The sequence below is a fragment of the Aedes aegypti genome, chromosome 3 (genome assembly GCF_002204515.2).
Source record: "Aedes aegypti strain LVP_AGWG chromosome 3, AaegL5.0 Primary Assembly, whole genome shotgun sequence".
NCBI classification, from domain to species: Eukaryota; Metazoa; Arthropoda; class Insecta; order Diptera; family Culicidae; genus Aedes; species Aedes aegypti.
In genome coordinates this window covers 318,175,431-318,187,546 of record NC_035109.1, presented here as the reverse complement: position 1 = coordinate 318,187,546, position 12,116 = coordinate 318,175,431, and the positions used below count along the sequence as shown (strand labels likewise).

At 38.0% G+C, this 12,116-nt stretch overlaps 2 protein-coding genes across 3 annotated transcripts in view; one reads left to right on the top strand and one right to left on the bottom strand.

Annotated features, from left to right (window-relative positions):
* LOC5576206 (D-beta-hydroxybutyrate dehydrogenase, mitochondrial) overlaps positions 1-12,116 on the bottom strand; it is a 375,927-nt gene that overhangs the window by 108,781 nt on the left and 255,030 nt on the right. The gene's annotated exons all lie outside the window — the stretch shown is intronic.
* Positions 4,489-12,116, top strand: part of LOC5563869 (elongation of very long chain fatty acids protein 7) — a 184,879-nt gene continuing 177,251 nt past the window's right edge. For both annotated transcript variants that reach the window (XM_021853093.1, XM_021853090.1), the window contains exon 1: positions 4,489-4,777. The gene's annotated coding sequence lies outside the window, so the exon portion shown is untranslated. The remainder of the gene's footprint in view (positions 4,778-12,116) is intronic.

Below are 12,116 nucleotides of genomic sequence, written 5' to 3'. Positions count from 1 at the left end.
GGGGGAAGGGCGGGCATCGGACCTCCTCTCCCTCCCTCTGGCTACTTTCACGGCTGTCAGTTACTTAGGGGATTTTTTTTATTTCCGTACAAAGTGGGCCGAAAGGTCTCCGATTTTCATGAAACTTTTTCCACAGGCAGGGCTCATCAATATATGAATAAAAAAATGAGAAAAAAATCAGGGTCGCTTATTTTTCCGGAAAACTCAGTTGGAATATTTTTGTTTTCCTCTGACACTAATTACTTTGAAAAATCATAACTCAAGAACGAAGCATCGTAGAAACAAAGTTTTTATTTTATGAAAATGAAAGAAAATTTTCTCAGGAATAAAAAAAAATATTAACTGGAAAAAGTTTTCCACAAAATGTTCCACCGTTGAGAAAATTTGTAAAGAAAAGCCGGAAAAACTTTGCTCCAACTCGTGGAAAATTTTCAAAAAAAAAATTTTTGAGAAGATAATTTTATAAGCTTTAATCGCTGAAATTTTTGAAACGGTATTTTTTCTCGTTTTTGAGTTATGGCCAATTTTGTAAAAAAATGTGCAAATGTGCCATTTTGAGCTTTTTTTTTGAAAAATCATAACTCAAGAAAGAAGCATCGTAGAATAAAAAAAATATTAACTGGAAACAGTTTTCCACAAAATTTTCCACCGTTGAAAAAATTCGTAAAGAAAAGCCGGAAAAAATATGCTCAAACTCGTGGAAAATTTGAAAAAAAAAAATTTAAAAAGATAATTTCATAAGTTTTAATCGCTGGAATTTTTGAAACGGTATTTATTTTCGTTTTTGAGTTTTGGCCAATTTTGTAAAAAATGTGCAAATGTGCCATTTTGAGCCTTTTCTTTAAAAAATCATAACTCAAGAAAGAAGCATCGTAGAAACAAAGTTTTTTTTATGAAAATGATAGCAAATTTTCTCAGGAATAAAAAATATATTAACTGGAAACAGTTTTCCACCGTTGAAAAAAATCGTAAAGAAAAGCCGGAAAAAATATGCTCAAACTCGTGGAAAATTTTCAAAAAAAATTTTTTGAGTAGGTAATTTCATAAGCTTTAATCGCTGAAATTTTTGGAATGTACTTTTTTTTCGTTTGTGAGTTATGGCCAATTTTGTGGAAAACGACCATATAAGCCTTCTCTTTGAAAACCCATATTTCAATCGAAAAACAAAGATTTTTTATCAAAGCAATTGCAAATTTTCTAAAACATCTGAAAAAAAGATATGGGATTTTTTTAATGAAGTATAAGTCGGAATGGATGGTATTTTTCATGAAAAATTACACCGCTAAGAAAAACTGAAAAAAAAACTGTTTTTGCCTCCATTTTTCATTACACTGAAAAGGGATTCTTTTTTTTCCATGATACAAATAAGATTATTATTATTATTATTTTTTTTTTTAATTTTATTTATTCAATTATTCAGTATATAACTTACATTTTCATCTTAAAACTATCTATTTTTTCAACCAGGAAGATTGTCTTTGGTTGCTAACACCAGAAGATTTTCGCATAGTTTTTCCGGCTTTTCTTTACGAATTTTCTCAACGATGGAAAATTTTGTGGAAAACTTTTTCCAGTTAATATTTTTTTTTTATTCCTGAGAAAATTTGCTTTCATTTTCATAAAAGAACTTTGTTTCTATGATGCTTCGTTCTTGAGTTATGATTTTTCAAAGTTAGTAGTGTCAGGGGAAAACAAAATTGTCCAACTAAGTTTTCCGGGAAAATAGGCGACCCTGAATTTTTTTCTTTATTTTATTTATATATTGATGAGCCCTGCCTGTGGAAAAAGTTTCATGAAAATCTGAGACCTTTCGGCCCAAACCCGTACGGAAATAAAAAAAAATCCCCTTAGCCACATTCAACACCATTATGTGAGTCACATAAAATCTTACTAAAAGTCACAATGGTTCATGGATTAGAGACCACTGTTATTATTTCAATAAGTGGAGTGTGTATATTAATTATGTTAATTCGCAGAGCAGAATCATTAGGTTTCAGTGTTGATCATCAAGCTTTCTTAGCGAAATCATTACAAAACCAAATGTTTGTGAGTAAAGTAAAATACATACTTTTTCACGGAACGGCATATGGAGTTCACAAATTCCCGGTGACTTCTCGTTCAAGAAAGATAAATCTGGTTTCAAGTGACTGCCCAGTGATTTTCAATTAGATATAATTAAGTTAGTTATCTAACCATCAACTTGGACATATTCGACCGAATTCTTTTTAATTATATCTTTATCGTCTATCAAAACGAATTTGTTAAACAAACTTTTCCCATATCCAAAAGTCTAGTGTTTTCTTGTGGAGGTGCAGAGGACTTCTCGGTTTCTATAACACGTCAACATTTTCCTCCCATCCCCAAATTGACCTGCATTCTGAAGCAGTCAGCACTGTTATTGTTTGTTATAATAATGAGAGCACCAGTACTAACACATCGAGGATAATTCTGATTCTGAGTAGCGTATGTTGCTATATGTGTAAGTACAGCTGTTCTTTCAATAACAGAGTAGCAACTGCGTGCGGTTAATCATGCTCATACTATTCCTACTTCCTACAAACTTGAAATTCTGCGTAGGGGTTTTAATTTTTAGCTAACTAAATTTTCCAAATCTGAAGCGGTACCGCCTGAAAGATGTGTGAGTAACTAATTTGTAAGCCATTTAGCCAAAGCATGGATGCCGTTCTTCGCACAGGTTGCTTCCCATAGTTAAAGCAACACTAATTATCAGCACGCGTTCGTTGTTGGATGCATTCTATGATCACCCTCACCACTTCGCTAAGAATTGCTTTATGAGAACATGCTTTACGACGACGACGACAACAACTGTGGTGGCGGCGTCGGTCTCATCAACATATCTGAAAACAATCATGACTCTTAGCTTAGAACCCTTCCCCCCGAGGCTTGATAGGTACTAAGCGGCAGCATACTCAACCGGCATTATTCCACACATCTCCGCGGTTTGATCACACCGTCGTCGTCGTCGTTCGTCTTCTACCTGTAAGGCATACAGTCAACCCACACTGATGAATCAACCACAATTCTCGAGTGCGCATCGTACCTTTGTACTATGTACGAAAATCCTTTCTGTTTTCGGAAGTTTTTAAACAACTACCTGAAGCAATAAACAGTACTTCTCAGTACTATTTTCTCTACTATTGATCCCTTTACGATCCTTGTCTGGATCCGTGATCCTTGTGTTGGTCCCGTTACCTTTTTTTTTTTTTTTTTTTTTTTTTTAAATCTTTATTAGAGTGTATTTTAACGCACGAGGGCTAGTTCTACACTTTGGTCCCGTTACCGAAAGCTAGCGGTGGTAATCCTTCTTGGACACCGTCTTGGAAAAAAAAAACCTCTCAGGAGGTCACGTCTTCTTCCGTTCATTAACTTAACATGGTATCAACAACAAACAAAAGGAAGGGTGAATCTCTTCCTAAAAAGTTGTATTTAAAACTATTATCATATGTGGCAGAAATGAAAGAAAAGACGTTTCTCCGGAATGCAAACTCTCTTCCAAGGGTGAAATGGATAATGTTGATAATTGAATCGAAATGAGCAATCAGTTTGATGCTCTTGACAAATTTTCCGCACACCAAATCGAAGAAGTCTCTAACCCAGGCTCTTTTATTTAAGTGAGGAAGCAAAGAGTGCTGTTTATCGTAGTCAGTTGTTCCGAATTTGGGGGATTTAGGCAGGAGATCTTGAGCTCCATTAGGGCAATCAAGATTTCCTTCCAAATTGTAAAGAAAGGAGACTGTCGCGTTTTGCCGGAAACTCTTAAGATCGCGAACTTCTTCTCAAACATCATGAAGAGAAAAAGCACAATTTGTTTACTTATGACAACATAACTGAACGTTTGTGCAAAGTCGCCTTGAAAGGTCTTTCGAGTGACTATACCTAAGTCACTTGAAGGGAGCAAAAATGGAATAAATGATTTACTTGGACTTCCACCCCTCAAAGTTTATGAAACTTTTAGTGTTTCTATTGAAACACAGCTTGCTAAATTTACTTTTATAGCTTTTTTATGCACTTTGAATGCACACAGACAGGAAATTGCGGCAATTGACTTAATTTTTGTATTTACTTTTCTAGAAACCCTTCTACGACTGATTTGGTATAGTCAGCTTTTTAGCCAACTGGTTTTGATCCTGATCATGCCCCTGTTACATTTCAAATATCTCATGAGGCGATTCTTAATCGTGAGACCAGTGTAACTGCCTTGTCAGCAATTTGCGCTCAGGAAAATTAGTTTTCTTTCTTTAGTTTCGATTCAATCGTCGTCGATGGCTCAAAACAGCACTTGGGCCGCCAGCCAGCCAGCCCAGACTCGGAACAGGCCTCGGTTTAGACCTAGGGTATAGCTGGTTAGTTGTATGAATGCACTCAACCTGTCTTTGGTGAAGACAGCTTTTTGCTCGACGACTGCAACTACGACTGAGACGACGATGACGATTCTCTGAGTGCAACGCGACGATTAGGTGGAAGGCGGGCGTTCTAATGCATATATCAGTTGGTATTGAGTCGGTGCAGAGAACGCGCGCGCTCGCCAATGCAAACGGCGTTTTTGTAGATCGATCAACGACATCAAGTGTGCAAGTTCCACTTCCGGGGGAAGAAAGTGCCATTTGCCAGTGAGAAGTGCGTGGTAGTGTCCTTTTATAAGGGAAATCCAGTATCGGAAGATTCATCACAACCAGGCAGGGGAGAGTGACCTTTCAGCGACGGATTCAAGTGAGCTGACCCACCATATCGCAGGATTAACACCAAACCAAGACCGGTTCGTATCCCTTCTCTCATTTCTTGGGCTTTGGTTGTGCTGGATTTTCTTTCTGCAAACAAATCTAATGGAACAAACAGCGAAAGTGACGACGACAAAGACGAAGACGATGGCGGGGGCTTGATGGAGCAATCATCGACTAAGATGGTGATGAGGACGCACTAAGGGGTATTTAGGCAATATAGCTGGCCAGAAGTAATTCGAGTCATTTTTCGTATTCTTTACGTTAGGTTAGCAGTGAAATACGTTTTGGTGGTCTTTTGATATAGGGCAATTTACGTATTCTCGGCAGTCTTAGCCACATGTTTTAACGAAGTAAATTTTAACACATGCTGGAAAACCTGCTCCTGAAATGATTTATTTTCCTTTTATGCTAAGTATATGACACTTATGCTACTGAATACCAAACTGAGATATTCCATACCAGATAATTTCCAATACTAACAACCTGCATGAGGTTTTAATTAGCCCTGCATAAGAGGTAAAATACCTCAAATAATATCTCAAGCATGTTCTACAAACACCAAACTAATAACTAGATCAGGTATTGTAATACCTAAATAATACGTGATGGATTTTCATACAAAAGTGAAATTTTCCAATAATAGTTCAATACCTCTAGCAGTCTTCAATAGCTGTCAAATACCTCATTGATGTATTTTTAATTTTTTAAACGGTTTTTGCAATACCATGATAATACCAAATTGAGGTATTGACTACTGAACAATACCTAATTAAGGTATGATACCAAAATATGGTATTCATATATTATTGCGAGTGATTTCTTCTTCATCGGGATGCAGCGCGTTGTAGGATAGGCTATAGTTTACAAACGGTTTGATGCTACGTAATGATTATCTACCTACTTAAACAATTGAGATGGTCGGGTCTCGAGTTTTCAAACCCGAAACCCGACCTGAACCCGAACCCGACGGGTTCGGGTCGGGTTTGGGTTTGAAAATTTTTATTTTTTCGGGTTCGGGTTCGGGTCGGGTTTGAAGGCTAAAAAATTATCGGGTACGGGTCGGGTTCGGGCTTGAAAAATGTCGGGTTTGGGTCGGGTTTGGTGAGAATTGTTTACAAAGTAACAACCTGAAAGCTTCCAAATGCATCAGAAACGATGAATGTATCATTTTTCAGAACCCGGGTTCTATTCGGGTTTTTCTAAGAAAACTTTTTCGGGTTTCGGGTCGGGTTCGGGTTTGAACAGCGAAAAATTTTCGGGTTCGGGTCGGGTCCGGGTTTGATTTTTAATTTTTGTCTCGGGTTCGGGTCGGGTCCGGGTTTGAAGGAATAAAATAAGTCGGGTACGGGTCGGGTTCGGGTTTGGAAAATGTGAAACCCGATCATCTCTATTAAACAACATCTGGATTGCACACCTACTCTATCGTCGAGTACATCAGTCAACCGTGCAGAATATGTTTGATCGGGATAATTTTGGATACGCGCTGTCAAAACCTGAATGAATAATGGGAATTGAAAGTCTTTTTCCATAGTAAGCTCAGCTAGAAAGATATTATTTTCCTATGAAATTAGTGTTATGTATTATGTTCCCCCTGTTAAAAGTGGATCAAAATATTTTTCCACAAGAAAAATTTTCCCTATTCGATCCGAGGCTTTGAAGTCGCTAACATCTTGAATTGAAGGAAAATATAGCCAGCTTTTCCTCCTCGCACTCGTTGACAGGTGCTTACGAGATGTATCGTAAGTGCGAATGCGATGAATTATCTTCGTAGCCGTAGATGTTATCAAATTGGTATCATATTTCCTGTACTTTTTCTATAAAGCATTTCGATTGCTAGGAAGTGGAAATTGTCCGTGCAATTGAAATGCTTTTCAAAAACCATCAGATTTTTAACAGCATTGCTTTTGTCGATGTAATGAATCCAAGCAAGACATCTGCTCTGTAAGGGCAGCAAGCAAAAAATATTCCGTTGCTTATTCCAATGCTTATTGGATACCTGGGATATTTTGAATCAATTTGGGGTATTTGAGGTATCAAAACCTGTGTAGTTGGGCTACTTAATGGCGTAAGTATGGCGTAATGTATTTCAAGGTTTCTGATTTTGGTAACATACAAATAATTACCTGAGTGGTTTTTTATTCTGTTGCACGCCCCTATAGGGCGAGTAAGCCGATTCGTTATTCATTTACGTATAATTGTTGGTGACGAAATTGAAAGTTATTTGGAGCTGCCTTGTCGACGATGTATTATCAGTTGGTGAGCTCGTTCCATGCTTCTATTTCAAATGAGAGTAATATCTCTACTCAAATCTCTATGGTGAAAATGGGATTAATGTTGCATTTGTGTTTTTCTTCACAAAAAAATGATTAGTTTGACACTCCAAGAGTTGGCGGTAGTATAATTCATATTTTACATAATACGTATTGAAGGAAAGGTATCTGTTCTTTTGTTTTCGTAATAACAAAAAACTTTGAATTATGCGGCACAAGAAGTTTCGACGTTTTCATTATAGACTGATAGGAGACTATTTTAATTCATGTTCAATGAATCGGATTAGTGACCAAACGAGAATGTCCTATATTGTATTTATAAACTCTTTGAATGGTCGAATCCCGCTGGTCGAGGATCTTTTCGGGTTGGAAATTTTCTCGATTCTCAGGGTATAGAGTATCTTCGTACCTGCCACACGATATAAACATGCAAAAATGGTCAATCGGCAAAGAAAGCTCTCAGTTAATAACTGTGGAAGTGCTCATAAGATCACTAATCTGAGAAGCAGGCTTTGTCCCAGTGGGGACGTAACCCCAGAGAGAAGAAGAAGGAGAAGAAGAAGATTAGACCAGTCTTCCCATAAACATTACCGATGTTCAACTTGGGTTCGTATCTTTCTACTCGTGTTCAATAGCAAACCCGAGACGGCAAAATAACTTGCGTTGCACATTGAACCCAGTACACTTGAACTTCGGTTAAACCGAGGTTTGAAACATTGGTTCAAACCATGGTAGTCATGGTACAAAACAAACCGAAAGAAAGCAGTTTGAATGCACGCTGATAAAATTTAACTTGAACTTCATGATACTTCTCGTGACGAGAATCTCGTCACAGATCACAGATTATTGCTTTAGGTAGAAAATAGTAAGCGTACGTACGAACTGACTAAAGCCGAATGCAAGGCTTACACACTCAAAAAGCACTAGCAAACAACGCGTTGCTATGGAACAAAAAAAAAATAAATAAATTAGACACACTGATGCTGCCGCGTACTCGTGACGGTGTACTGTGCGGTTGTACCGGTTTCTAAACATCGGTTTGAACTTTGGTACTCCAAACATAAATTCGGGTATAGGTACTGGTTCCATGATACTGGCGTCATTGCTATAAATAATGAATCCGAAATCAGTACTAATTTGATTCGTCAGAATGTGTGTTAATCAAGCATGGGAAAATTCACTCATTCACCAGAACGCTACCGATGACAAGTTGCAAAGTATATGCTGACATCGAATATACTCAGTGACAGCCGAGCGCCATCCCGACGAATGGAAAACGATTGAGATAAACCGAAAATCAAAAGACACACGAAGTGTAGTGAGAACCAATCCGCTCGTAACTGAGATACACGAAAGAAAGCGTACATCATTCAATCACTGAATGCATTGCACGGGTTGAACGGACTTCAACTCACTGAATCATTCCACCGGGTGTATTGCCATTTAGTGAGTGCTTATCAGCACTCAAACACGAATGCCACTCGAACGGAAACGGAATGTAAATAATCATTTGCTACTGCAATCGAATGCCTTCGACTTTGACACACGGAGTCGGTAGTGATTCAATCTGGTTTTGGCTAACTTGTCACTCGGCGACAGTGTTGCCAACCTTCCAGATTTGTCTGGAATTTTCCAGATTTTCGAGGCCCCATTTAACAAAATCCAGATTAAATTTTGTAGTGAATTTGTAAGGTTTTGCAATTAATTTGTAAGGTTCTTCACAATTCAATAAAAGTATTATGTATGGCGTGGTAGTCCGAATGCAATTAAACAAAAAGTCTTTCAACTCATACATTATAGGAATCTATTGAGATTCGGAAATGTCATGACATATATTTGTAAATTTGAAAATTGTAATTTTCTGCCGCATGGAAAATCAAGCATATATAATCATTTTGATGCGGCATAATTCGGAAATGGTTCAAGCGAATCAACAAACTTTTGACAGCGTACTTTTCAACTAATTGAAGTTGAGCTAATTATATTGGAAAAGGTTATTTCCATGAGTATTAGTAACATGACGGTATCTGAAAACTAAACTGTGAGATTTGTTAAGCTAAATCCAGTATCAAATCCTACAAAGAACGTGGATTTTCTTATTCGAGTATTCACAGTCTGGTGTCTATTTTTGCTAATATCGCACTTAATATTCATTACATACCTTGTACTTTATCGCTGTCTGCATTATCTTAATAGTGTTTTTTGTCATTGTAAACTGCAATTATAGTTAGAAAACTGAAAACACTCATGTACGACCTTAAAAAAGAATCATCCTAGATTCACAATTTACAAACCTTGATTTTTAGGTTATGCCATGCTAACATTAAACTGAATATCGAAAATTCTCGAAATAAGGCAATATTCCACAACTGTTTAACATATGCATGACATTTTTTCATAATCTGCGAAACTTCTCAAAATTACTTCTGGCCAGCTAAATACCCCTTAGTGTGACTATGAGGATGGTTACAGTCTCAGGTGTTTCACTTTGGAAATGACGCACTTTCGTCTTAGCCAAACGTCTCGCCAGATCATTGCAGGGTGGGAGTATCCTTCCAAGCTTCGGCTGCCATCGCCGTTGCATCAATAGATCGGCGGTAGCAAAAATGAGCACAAGAAAGAAACGGTCTGTGCAATTGCAGTCGGTGGAGGGAGGTAGGGTGGTCAAAGTGCATTTACGCTGCAAGGAGGATTCTGAAAACCAGGCCACAATTGGTTCGGCAGACGATGGATGCGATGGATGGTGTCGTCTTAGTGGTGGCCGTTGTTTAGCATTGCCGTTGATGACCTTTGACGCTGAAGTTTATGGTGTTCTATTGCAATTGATGACGATGGTGAATTAGTGAGGGCATGTTTAGGAGTGGGAGTTGTGTTTTCAATTTCAAATATTCTAGTGTTGGTTTTAACTGAACTATCACAATTATATAATTAATTTTTAGGTTGAGCCGGTGTAGACTGTGTTAAATTACACATCAAACTTGATGATGTTGAAAACTATTTAATGCTATGGTCGGGCTTTTTACGAGCTCCAGAATTATTCTGAGAATACCACAAAAATTCATGCAGACATTTCTGTTAGTATTCTTAAAAATATTGGTTCAACGATTTCTACGAAGCACTCACCAGGAATTCGTCCAGTTTAGCCTGCGCTATAACCAGTTGTAGATATATGCAACTAGAAATTTACGTATAACGAAAAGCATAGAGAATCGATATTCGTCTCTAATCAGTAATCGTTACCCAAAAGAATTCCCCTCTTGTGTCTTCGTAGATAACCGGATCATTCCAGGATGACCATTTTCCGGGATTCACGAGAATTATGGTTTTATAGCAAATCCGCATATTGGCGAAACCAGTTCTGAAAGCGACCTTTCATTTCACGAGAGATTCACCACACAAAAACCGACGCCTAAACCGTTTGGCGCGAGAACCATAGCTTTGTTTTTTTTTTCATATTTGATCTGGTGGTTTGATTGCTTTTTTGGAAACAGGTTTAACCTGGCTTGGAAGATGTATAATTCTAAATTAGCATACATATGTCTGGTAGCTCATAAAACAAGAAATGTGCCTCCATAATGTGCAGTATGACGCAAACGACACGATAGTTAGAAATATTTGAACGTCATTTCTTCTGGTTCTAATCACTGCGTTGTAGGTGGTGGGAATTTTATTTGAGATTGGCATTATTCAAACACTCAATCAACTCAATTGCGACTCTTATCCGATTGTCGGTAGTCATCAATTTTCGAACTATCGGCATACAAATGGGCGACAATTGGCAGTGCCGCGATGATTAGATCTAGACACCTCGCAAAACGTTCCACTATCGACAGCTTCGTTAGTCGTGCATCTGTCTACGCGGTGGATTTAATTGAATCTCAATTAAAACACTCCCCCTCGGCTGGATCGAAGACGGAAGATAAATTTCCCAGTTTTAATTTGCCATGAATCAATACAAGGGGTCTGACTGACTATTTATTCACAGAACTGTGAAATTGGTTAATTGTAGTAATTGATTTGTGATCCCAACTGTGAGTGTACTACAAGCATGGGCGTAGCCAGGATTATCTTCATTGGAGAGGGAGGGGGTGATATTGGGGGTGGTATTGGTAATATTCACAAATGATGCACTATATAAAAAGACAATTTACACCGTCTTCAACCAGAGGCTGCACAGACTGAACACTCCATAGCACAATACGCCTAAACGACTGACGCCGCTAACCGCACGGCTACGAAGCCCACAGATATAGCGAGACTATTCAAACAAAGCAGGTTAACCCTCCCTGCCTGATTCAATTCAATTATGGAACAGGTCAAGTAAACGGTTTTTAACGAATCGAATAAAGTTCAAAGAATAAGGTCCCAATGAGCAGTGACTATGCTCTGTTTTGTTAACCTGAGTCAGCCTTAACTTTTCATTATCAAGTCAACAAGTACCAGATTATATCCTGATATGCTTTCTCCAGAATTTCTCTACAGGAATCTCCAGTACAACTTCTGCAGGTCCCGTGCAAAAAAAAATCGAAGGATTGATCTGATAAATCTATCGAAACTCAGGACACCTATAAATTTATCTAAGAATTCTTTCAGATATTAGTTGCGGAACTTGAGATTCAAATAGGAAACTTCCTTATAGGGTAGAAGCACAGATTTTGACCAAAGTGAAATTTGAAGCCAAAGTGGATTATACCTCGTTTTAAACAGCAAACTAGCATGAAACATTTCGCTGTAAGGTGAAGATAAATCGAAACCAAATATTTTTTTTTTTTTTTTTAAGACACGGACACTTTAATGCTTCCAGTAGGCATTTTGCCCTTTGAAGGAAGCACCACACTAGACAACAGACTAGCATGCAACGCCCAACGGCACAGTCGAAAAATATTCCTGAAGAAAAGTTTTATGGTCTGAGGCGGGAATCGAACCCACACTCCTTGGAACGAAGCGGCTAAATGCTTGGTGACACTAACCGCACGGCTACGAAGCCCACAATCTTGAATTTTCAAGAGCACAAATCTAGAGAACCAAACACCTGTTTGAGCTGAAAACTTAATCGATTGGTCACCACTAGCTAGTGACCAATCGATAAAGTTTTCAGCCATCT